We start from the raw sequence: 12311 nt of genomic DNA on the forward strand, positions 1-12311 counted from the left end.
ACGATGTGTTTTGTCATGTGATTCAAACATAATTACATGTAAATAGTAGGAAAAAAGGAAAAAAAAAAAAAAAAAAGGAAAAAAAAGAAATACTAGATGTTCATAGAAACTGTAACATAAAGAAAGAAGTACAAACCACATTAAACATTGCACTGAATTAAAGAACAAAAGATGGAATTCTTCAGATTCTACTTCTATAAATACAGAAGTCATGGAGGCATTATTAATGCAGATATATTTTGTGAAAACATGGATAGGGAAATAACCTGTGTTTTATTTCATAGATTTTTGCAAATTCAGCCTCTCACAAAAATGTTCATTGTCTATACACTCTATGCTTCAGGAATATTGTTTTGCACTATTTCAAACATTTCTGAAGTAATTATTTAAAAGAAAAGTTGAAGAACTGCAGTTGTTCTTCTATCTTGCCACAAAATAAACCAGGTTAAACTTACAACAAGATTAAAAAATCCCTCTGAAAGCTAAAACCATACTAGGAACAAAAAGGATCTCATCATTCAGACACTTATAGTTACACATATTTTAAACAAGGAGCAAAGAGCTACCACCTTTCTAAAAACATTTCAACTGCACCAAACCCAATGACGGAATGTCAGGGTAAGAAGTGAATCTTAGGTATGAACTCCATCCGTCCTCACTAAGACTCAATAAAATTTATGAGGAGGAACGAGTCTTGGTTTTGCAGACTGAATGCTAAAAATATCAAAACTGGACACAATAAAAAAAAAAAAAAAAAAAAAAATCAAAGTAGTAGAAGGAAAAGGAAGCAATCAAGCCAGTCCCAAATAATAATAATAATAATAAAAAACCTGCAAAATAAACAAAAAACATGTACATCTGATGTGGAAAGTACTTACATACAATGAACACTAAATCATTAATGCATAGTATTTAAGATTAGAATCACAATTTAAAGCTGAATCTGGCTCCTAGTGCATACTTTTGAAATGAATGCTTCCTTCCTAATAATCATCTTTTATCTCATTTCGTGACATAAGCTGACCCTCAATAGAAATGTTTCAGTTATTTTGCTTGATATTTGCTCTCTGCCAGTTGCGTAGCATGACAAATGCAATGGAATTCAGTGCAACCAAACAATTCCAAACATTAAAATGAATGGTTTTTATTGATTTTCCTTTTGTCATATCTTTTTAATGGGAATAAGATCTATCTGCATGGACATACAACATTAGAAATAAAGAAATGAACAAAAAGCATATTTGTTATGTTTTATATATGTGTATACACGCATATATGACATATATGTTTGTATATTTACATGTTCATATATCCATGTAAGTTTGTTTATTATATATATACATAAGCAAAAGGTGTTTCTACCACTGTGTGCTCATGTCTTTCATGTCTCTGCACATACATACATACACACACACACACGTGTGTGTACACACACCCATTTCTCTTTGCTCATTGCCTTACCAAGAACTGTAGTGCTTCTATCAGTGAAAGTTTCCAAGTGCCAGCACATTTATTTCTGGATAAAAGAATCAGTTTGAGCTCCTGACCACTATTCTCTAACAAATAATTCTTTTTTGGCTGTAATTAAGACGGTTCTGAAAGACTGCTGGGATGTCTTAGTGGTCTGGAGAGCACTCCCCCCCCTCCCCTGAAACAAAATCCTTTATCACGTTTTTGAATTAATTATAAAAGTTAAAAATTAAATCTTTCTTGTGTCCCCCATAATAATCCTACCAGATCAGTTTTTGTCCATATTAATGGAGAACACATCCCTAGTAAGATTTAATTTCAAACTTTTATAATTATGGTTAAAATTAAATCTTACTGTGGCTGTATTACACATTAACATGAATGAAAGCTGGTCTAGGAGGATTATCAATGGTGCTCCAGCACGATTTATTTTTAACTTTTCCAATTAATTAAAACCTTTGGAGAAAGATCTTGTTTTGGGGTGGGGGAGCCCTTATTAAGATGAAGCTCACAAAGCACTTCCATCATCATGCAGGGTATTGGAACCATGAAGAAAAAGGCTGTGAGCTTGAGATCATCCCATAAATCACTCATCCCTGGTGGAGGGATCCATAGTTCCCAGCTCCCTCTGCTCTTCAGCAAGTGGCAGTGACACCTCAGCAGTACTCAACTTAAGTGTGGGTATAACCTTGCATGACCTTGAAATACATTGCACAATGATTTTATAGTAACAATTCCCAGATTTCAATACCCTTTTGGAGCTTTGGGATGATTAAAGCCAACCCCGTGGGTTCTGCCATGTACCTATTGGGAGAAATAGATTGGAGAAATAAACTGGGAGAAATCCTAACAGGGATTTCCTTCAACTGCGACCAGTAGGATTTAAAACCACAACAACTTAAGCTTCCTCAGCGAAGTTTCTTCAGCCAATGGCTTTATTCTTCCATGATAAAGCACATCCTACTCTACTGAGAAGATATATTAAGCCAGAACACATTCAAGTTCTCTCTGACAAGCCAGTATGCCAAGTGCTCCACAGAATCTGGCTTTTATAAAATAAGTTTTGTTTACAATCAGTTCTGCTTTAGCACTGTTACATGCATTCCTTTTCAAAACAGATAAGATTCCTTTGAAGTATCTTTTTCAAATACTGGTTTTAGAGACAAATAAATGAAAAATGTAGGAAAGCAAGAAAAGACCATGCACAACAAGCAATGCTTCTACAGCCTGGCCCCAAATTAAATCTATGGGAGACCACTTGGCTGGCTGGAAGCACTGGGCTGGAACAAAGATGCTGGTCTCCCATATGGTTTCTTCAGTAATCAGGAAATGGGAACTTATCCGCTCTTTGTAAATATGAAAATATTTATATAGCATCAAAATTATCTGATTCCTCCATCACATTTTTCTTCTAAGACAAATTGCAGTGCTCAAAACTTTGGCTAACCTCATTCTCCCTCTGCAATTTGCTATAAGTTGCAGAAGGAAGAAATCTCAGTTATTGATGATATCTGGGGACCTGTGACTTTGTGTTTCCCAAGCAGTATCATCTGAAAAAAATATGAATTGTGTGGTAAACCTGTAAAATGTGGTCTCATTTGGATGTAAGCAGAGGAAACCATATCCAGGTTGGAAAACCCAACAACACTATAATCAAAACACATTAATGATTTTGCACATTGACAGCCTGAAGCTTCTTCACCAACACCTGCATTCTGAATGAAATAATTTTATTTCCTTTTCGTTATATACTTAATTATCTATAGGAATTCACTCAATCAACTAACGTTCCTTTAGAAGAAAAGATAGAAGCATCTCAACATCTCATTTTCACTTATTGTTAAGGACAGCATTACTGAATGTTGGAATGAAGGGAAATTACTTCATACTGCCAATAAATCCACAGATAGAAGGATATCGGGGGGCGAGAGAGAGAGAGAACATTTTTATATTTGTTTTCTCCAAATGAAGAAACTGAGGCACAGTACACAGAATCCATATTTGATATTTCCAAGTGAAAACAAAATACCCACAACTTTGCTTTGCATAATTCAAAGAAGCAGATCTACAAAGAGGGAATAAAGAAGATCAAGGAAGCTTAGACTACTGAACCACTGCCATTTCATGAGCGGTTTTTGCGCTGCTTCCTCCTGATCTGCTGACACTTGAATTTTCAGGAGATGAGAACTGAGGTCTTTTACCACTTTCCCTCCTCTCTCAGACCACCGATACGCATCACCCCATGCAGTGCCAATAGGCTCAATTACCACTATAGTACACTGGAAGTAGCTACCTACATCTGAGCAAAGTACAATTTCAAACATGAAAATAAAACAGCAAGCAATTCACTTGTAGTGTTTCCTTCTATCCCTTGCATACTGACTTGTGCACTACCAAATAACTGAGAGCCACCGTTATTTACTCTGGGGAGTCCTGTAAGCCATGTCATTGTATTGAATGCTGATGAATTTTCTGGGAATAATTTGAAATGTTTCCCATTGAACTCTAGACTTAACATCTCAAGAAGAAAAAATAATGTTTCTACCACACATTTTATTAAGCCCTTTAGGTCCTTTTACAAGAGAGGAAATACCAATTAACGTATAATTTAGCAGAACAAAATATTATCCCATTTCAACCAGTACCCACTTCCTTGAAGTTTATTCAAGCATTAATAACCATTTAATGCAATTTAACTACACTGAGGTATCCGTTACATTAATATCATATATCCATCAGGAAATTAGAGTTTTGTCTCTATGAATTTTGTATTACAAGAAAGTCTTTATAATTTTATTCTGCACTTTATGGTGGCTAATTTAAGTTTTAAAATGGTTCAGATAGCTTCGCAGTCTCTCTCTTGCACAGAGTAATATGATGAACAAATTGTTACTGATGTTAAAAGATCATGAACACATCATTTATTAAATGAGGCTGGAGAGATAAGTTTGAAGGAATAGTGCATTTCCCATACAGTCTCTGTGTTTTTAGGAGTGCGTACCCAGCCATGGGAACAGCCTCCATAGATCAGGATGCACAGGGGCTACAAAGCACTGGGCTCTGGAGGAATTGAAACACATTCAGAAAAGAGGCACAGCACCAGTAAGAATTGAATCCTCCACTTAAAGAACCTTCCTTCCCACTTTCCAATAATCTTTGGGCTGCAAGTGTAATTAGAGAAGGATTTCCCCAAGCCACCTGGTTTGGGGACTGTGAATCAGAAATGCCCACGAGAAAAGCTGAGGTTCCAAAGGGAACTCAAAGTAAAACAGCAAATCCTTCTAAACTTCTCAAATGTGGGATGAGCACTTGTATGAACAGTTCCTCTGATGTTTGCTCAGAGGTTATTTCACCATCCATTTATTAGTCTTTTTTTAAACTTACAAGGTGCTATCAAGCAAAGCCTTGACATTTCGTCAAAAAAATACACAGCAGCTGAAAACAACCAGACAAATTCAGAGATGATGGCGTTATCCAGTGATTGAAAAACGTTTCCTGTTTAAGACTGGACTGATATTTAGTGTTCAATTCAGTATGGATTTTCTCTGAAACTTTGCACAAATCACTTCATCTTTCCTATCCCAGTTAAACAGGAACGAGTACAGTGATTCTGCTTCTTGCATATTTGAGAATGCTAAATAATTTGCTAAATAATATTCATAATAAAAATTTGCTACACTACACATAAATATATACATAAATTAAATATGGATATGAACATACATAATGAAAAATGTATACAGTATACATGTGCATAGTAAAGTGGGCAATAAATCTTCATTCTGAATGATACTGTTATTTACTAATTACAGAACAGCTCCTCTTGCTTTTACAAACTGCTCCACTCTGGAAGTAGTATAACTCCTTTTGAACAGGGAATTACTGCTCAGCCTACAAATGCTTTTGCATGGAAACACTGACAAGAGATGCACTAGGTACAGCACCAGGTATTCCCAACACTGTCTACAGCTCTCCTCATAGTTATGAACTAGGCAGTCCAAGGGAAGAATCTTTTCTATAGTACCTTTAAATAAATGAATCATGCTAGAAAACATCACTCCTTTTATGTTTCACCATACAAGATAAGTATCTAGAAGCTTGCAAAACTCACCAGTCACCAAACACGTTAACAACATAACACTGCTACTCCCATAATTTTCCTGGAGTATTTACAAATACATGCTGGAGAAATACTTCACTGCTTCTCCTCATTGCTTTCTCCCAGCCCAGTATGTTTTCCTGTGTCAGAAAAGTTCAGATTGTGAGATGTATTTTCCTGGGAGTGCATTTCTCAGTCACCTGCACACATAAATGAGATGGCAGAGCGATAACAGAGTTATATTTACACAGAGTACAGAGAACAGAGTTTAGTTATATAACTAAATTTCTTTCAGTGACAGGATCACTATAGAATAAAAAAACCTGTCCAATAGTTGATACGAATCTCCTCCTTGTTGTGCCTTTTGGCATCTATGGATAATTAAAAAGCCTGAAACTGCTACTTCGGCAAGTTCTTCCCATTATTTAGTTATTTAATTTGTCTGGCAGGCCTTGGTCTTGTTAAACTTTGCTATTGGAGGGAAGAAAAAATAGGCCCATATATTTTATAATTCTTAAAGTGTTTTGTTTTTTTTGTTTTTTTTTTTTTTTTTTTTGCAAGAGGGAATGGGCAAAAGTCTTTGGTGGAATATTCAGCAGCTCCACTGCACAGCTGGGTTTAGGACTTGGAGAAATTGCACCATTTAGGTGCTATAAACCCATTGTTAATTTGTTGGTGACCCGTGGTACTAATGACAGAGATGGATTGAATACCTTCAGCATTTGTTTGAAAGCAGTACAGGGTGAAGTGATACAGAAGAGCAGTGCAGGGCACTCAGAGCAAGCATGAGGCTGGCATTCTCTTCATCTACATTACAAGATGGCATTACAATAGAAAAATATGCCCCTGAAATAGGCACAGAAGGGGGGATTTCAGAACACAAAGAGAAGAAAATGGATAACCAATATTGCGTCTGTTGCACAGACTTACAATAGCATAAAAAAAGTAACTGTTGTAGTGAAACTCTGAAACAAAATGTTTATCACAGCAGAAGCTCCTAGATAAGATCTAGTTACCCATCTTATCAGTACGATCAGCTTGGACAACTCTACCTAACCACTCGAAGGAGTGAGCATACAGATCACCCAGCCTCTGTTTTAACCACCAAAGAAAAATCAGAAATGCTATGGATGTGAGAGGAAACAGGAACAATCCTGTAATGCAAGAATACCCTACTCTACCCCATTTTTCCTTACAGAACTTCAGCAGAACTGTAGCCTATTTCTCAGTCCTGCAGCGTGTATGCATCTGGGGTCTGTGCTCCTCACACAAGAACCTTTTTCACATATACTTAACATAGTTAAAGGAGAAAAAAAATCCAGAATTCCTCACAAAAACATTCACAGTATTTACATACATCAGTAATCCCACACCACACCGCTACTCTAAATTAGTGAAACGATATGGAAAAACTTTTAAACAATCACCAATTAATGTTTCAAACTGCAGATTGCATTTGTTGCATACGCAGTCATTTATTGCAATGCTATAGCTAAAACATCTGTGGGAGAAACTTGGTCTTTCATGAGATATAAGAGAGTATGTAGTCAAAGTAGTGTACTTCTCCTACAGGGTTAAGAAGAAAAAGTCTGGCTTGGGAAAAACCAATACTCAAAATATCACAAAGCAAAATTATGTCATTGGGATACACAATATATTGCACTGAAGTGCAGTGTCATTAGCTCATATAAGACTATTTTAAAATAATATCAAATCATGCTTTTATTTTTCAAAGATTCTACTGAGAAAAGTACAGGTGAGAAAGAGACTGTTTTATGAAAGATATAGTTTCAGCATAACTTAATGTCACAAACTTTGCAGATTCCAATTCCAATAAAATCCACCCGTGAACTTCTAGTCAGAGCTCCACATGCAAGAAAAAGCAGTCAGTTTACACAGCTTACACTGTTAAAAATGGCACATCAATAGAAGAGGAAAGACAAATCAGTGAAGTGAGTTGAAAGATAGAAGCAATATAGAAAAACGAATATCATTGTTCCTGCAACTATTTGAAATTATTTCTACATAATGTGCTGTTTTTCCTCTTCAGATCTATTGAGCAACGAGTGACACAAGGACAAGCTCATGAAATTTCAGTCTAAAGCAATCTTCACTGCTAACACAAATTATAAATACTATGTGCCTTTTGTCAATTGCATTCTTCAATAATCTAATTGTATCACGCTAATGGGACCTGGGTTGGGAAAGGCACTGAGGTTCCCATGCCCCAGGTCAGCAGAGACTGAAAGCATCATGCAGCAGATGTGCTTCATCTCAAGAGCAGGGCAGCTGCACTGTGTGGTCAACCCAAAGAGCACTGGCTATGCAGGCAGCCGTGTACTTGACATCTTACTAGAGGTACATATATGGATATATTTTAACCCTGTGTTTGCTTTATCTGAGCAACTTCTTTGCACATCTTCTCATCCTCCATTTACTTACAGAAAGGTGTAAGGGCAGCTCTGCATGAGTTGGCTGAATACTATTTGTTCTTCAGCAATCATTTTAGGAATGCAATACAGTTTAATAATTATTTAATGTTTGTAAAATATAGTCCAAATTTATCTCTAGAATCCCTGTATAATGCTCAGTGACACAATCAGAGGTTACAGCATTTGATTGAGAAGACAGAATAGAAGTGAAAATTCCAATTTATTGTAACAGACGAAAAGCCAGAGGATAAAATACAGCTTTCCTTCAATGCTAGTTGTTTTGTTTGTTTGTTTGTTTGCTTATCCTGTTCATCAGCTATATTTATGAAAATCACAGAATATAGAAAATTTACCTTATGGAAACAGATAAGCATATTTTTTCCTAAAGTGTTTCATAAATTATCTGTTCTATTGATGCTCTATTCTGCAAGTCAAATAAACAAAATACTGCAATATGGAAACATATGGCTTAGTCACAAATTTCATCATTTAATAATTCTACATCCGACTGTTTTCAAAGATCTCATCTGACCCACAAGTGAAAGCCAAACTAAATAAATTCTGGAAAGAAATGACAGAAAACATCAACAAAAACAATCATCTCAACTGAGGACTCTCCTTATTATTGGGATTTTGCTTGCTTGTTTTTAAATATGCCTTTAAATCTGAAGATTGAGAATGTACCAGGGGGGCAGATGATTACAAAATTCCAACGTTTCAAGATAAGAATGACCTTAGACTTATCTATTCTGAGCTACATATAAGCCAGGCCCACAGAAACTTACACAGTAATTTACTACAAACCTTAGTAAGCTGTAGCAGTGAGCACTGACAAGGAATAGGAAGACGTCCAAATTGGAGCTGAGCATTCCCCATATCAGCCTGCTCCAAGTAACTCCAGCCCAATGGCCAATCATGAAAGTTTTCTTAAGGAATCAGATGAAGCTACGAATCCCGAAGTGTTTCACTCCTTTAACTGGCTCACACTTCCATATAAGTGAGGTTCAATAAATCTTAATTGGAGCTTAAGAAAATTTAATCAGAGAAGGAGTTTAAGTACTTGGTTCAAGGAGAAAATGTTTGTTCGTGGAGCCTGGCTGTCTGAATTTCTTCCTTCCACCTTCACTATTGACAACCTGTTTTGTACTGATGAAACAGCAAAGCACGGATAAGAAACCAAAGATTCAATGGGTGAGAAATCAAAGACTCAATAGGCTATTTCTTCTCACTGCAGAGCACTGTGAGAGAACAGAACGATGCTCACATCCACAGTTCTGCTGCAGCTGTATCGGGAGTTACAAGTTATGAGTTCCCAAACTTCTCTACAATTGCTTTTATAATCTCTTTCTTTTAATATTCACTTTTTAGGCTATAACTTTAAAATTCTCTCTAAACCTATTGAGAAGCAGGAAAATAAAAAGCAAGCAATCCAGGGATTTTACACTAAAAGCTATAACTCTGCAAGTTTTTTGGAACTGTTCTACCGCTAAAAAAGCAGAAGGGAGAGAAAGCTGAAATTTAAGTTGAAGGGAAATAGACCTTTTGTTGAATATATTTAAGAAAATGCATTGATATGGAACTTCTTAGTGTGCTTTCTAAATTCTTCACATTGCATGGCATGATTCACCACTTCTGTTTTCTTTCCATGGCTTTGAGAAGTTTTCTTTGGAGACATTGCCCGTAGTTTCCTCAGGCGTGTGAATGGGATTTCTCTTTGCTAGATAGCTCTGCTGTGCATTCTCCTCTTAGCAATAACCCTCTATGAAACATCCTCAGGTGCTAAGTAGTTAATGTAGCTGAGATCTGGGGTACTTGATCCTATTTTTAACACAAGGGAAGAATTAATCCCTTAGTCACTAGCACTTCATGTGTGTTTGTTCAGGAGTATGGGGTGCATCTATCTCTTCTTTCCAAAGAAGAATTATGCTTCTTGGAAATCCAAGAAGTTTGTTTCCTGGGTGTTTTATTTAAAACCTTTGCCATATTCTTCCTGCAAGTCCTTCAAGTTCACTTAAAACATTTTTTGGCTTCTTTACAACATTTTTAGCAGTGATGCATGGCCATAAGCAGCTGGTGTCCAGTAGCCAAATGGATTTGATGATGTTGTCTGGAGACATTACTTTTTTTTTTTTTGCCACCTGAATGAATTTTTGCTCTTTCTGCCACCTCCACAGGACTGTCTCACACTTCACCTCATCATTAGACTACATGCATCACCTTTGAAATAATTGCTACTGACAAAATATACTATACTACTAGACAAAATACTATACTCAGTAATGTTAAAATGGTTCCCATGCACCCACCTCCATTTCAAAGCTCAGTATCCACAGCCACAAATACACTGCTAACACCCAGCTCTGCAGGAACTGCTTTGAAGCTGTAACCCAGTGTGGGTCCTGAGGAAATTGAATATCAAGGAAGAGGAGACAAAAGTTTCATAGAAGAAAACAAACGAGGCAGATGATACACATATGTTTTAGTTTATCAAGCAGATGCAATTTAAATACTCTCTCCCTATTTGGGGCTACTCGTTCCCATCAACATCTTGAAACCACAAATGGGAATACAATTTTGTTGCTTTTTTTCTTTCTTCTAGAACATGCACGTAGGGAGAAGTGATCAATTGCTGCTACACACTTCATCTGGTATTTTCCTCAACAAGGAGTCTGTGTGCCTATAATCAGCTGTACATGGACAGTAAGTCTAATGCTTCCAGGAAGAGCCTGATTCACTCAGCATACCCCAACAATGCAGGCATTGCTTGAGCAGCAGGTTGGGCACTTCCTGGAAACACAAGCCTTGCTGCACTTACTCTCTGCAGATGGTATTTCTAGGATGCCCAGACATCCACTGGCCCTTTTGATCTATGGCTCTTCTCCAGCCTTCAGACATCCAGAAGTCCTGAACAAATGTATTTTAGTCATTGCATTTCATACAGAAAAAAATTCTAAAGTGGAAAAACAAACAAGAAAAATACATATATAAGAAAATAGAAATCTGAGGAACATATGCTAGCCCTGCGTTCTTTGGGTTTCTGAACAAGGAAAGAGCAGTAACTTGTAACTGTTTTTGCAAGACAGTGATTGTCATCCTGTTAAAACCATGGAAATCTCTCATAAACAAAGTGCTCATCAATGAGAAACTCAAGTTGAAGAAAGTGAAATGAGACGGAAAACAGAAAAGGGAATGAAAATAATGAAGTATCAACCTCAGTGTTATGCTCTTGATTTGGAGAGAAAGTACTGAGAAAGTTCCTTAAGTTTTTTTTAGCCATTAGATTTTTCATTTATAACTTTCTAAAAAAAGGTAGGAGCGTGGTGAAGAACTCTGCTGTTACAAAAGGTAACAGACACCATCTATACAGAGAAAGGTAATAATATTTCCTAAGTAGTATCATACAGTGCTGGGGACCAGATCAATACAAGTGCAATTAAACACAGAACAAGTTCAGCCTGGGATATTAATAGGCAAAGCAGTAGCATATGAGGAACATGACAGCTCAGGATAGCAGATAGGTAAATGGAGATGTGTTAAAAGAGGAAGGTAATGTAAGCACAGATAGAGATGGGCATCACGCCGCTGGCAGTGGGTTTGGGCTAGAAACCAGAAGTACCTAAGCATGAGAGGAACATCATTCCTGCACAGCACTCACTGTGCTACACAAATGCTAGGGAAGTGGAAGGAAACAAGGAGTTTCAGGATGCAGGCTGATAAATTTATGGACATGGTTTTACAATGTGATTATTAACAGCTGTCAAAGATGGAGTCTAAGCTCAGATTTGAATAGATACCATCAATCCCTGATTACCTCAAAAATCTGTTTTAAAAGGTCAGGAGAAAAGGAATAAAGCTTGCAGCGCTTTCCTGGGAGGACAGAATGGGGCTGCAGAGAAGGTTAGAAAACCTCATCAAGGATAAAAAGCAAGTCTTCTGCGCATAAAGAGGTTGGGCAAGAATCTTGAAACCCAGTCTAACGCTGCTGACTGTACATCTTTTCATGATAAGGACCAGATGGAAAGCTCAGAAGTGCCTAGATGAATTCACTTTCAAATTGCAATTTAGCATTAATTATGCTCAGAAAGCTGCCTCAACATTGACGTTTGTATTACAAAATACTACAACATGAATATGTCTACGTAAAAGTTTATAATCAAATCCATGCAAACAACTTAAATATTGCAATGATGTAAACAGATTAAAGATATGATTTTAGATTAGTATGTGGGTTTGCTGTAAAACATTTCACCATTATGCCATGTGTGATTTTTCTGCTTAACTGCAATCTACAAAAATGCTGTAATAACACA

This window comes from Centrocercus urophasianus, unplaced genomic scaffold (genome assembly GCF_019232065.1).
Source record: "Centrocercus urophasianus isolate 14NV4802_14NV808 unplaced genomic scaffold, USGS_Curo_1.0 seq_28, whole genome shotgun sequence".
NCBI lineage: Eukaryota > Metazoa > Chordata > Aves > Galliformes > Phasianidae > Centrocercus > Centrocercus urophasianus.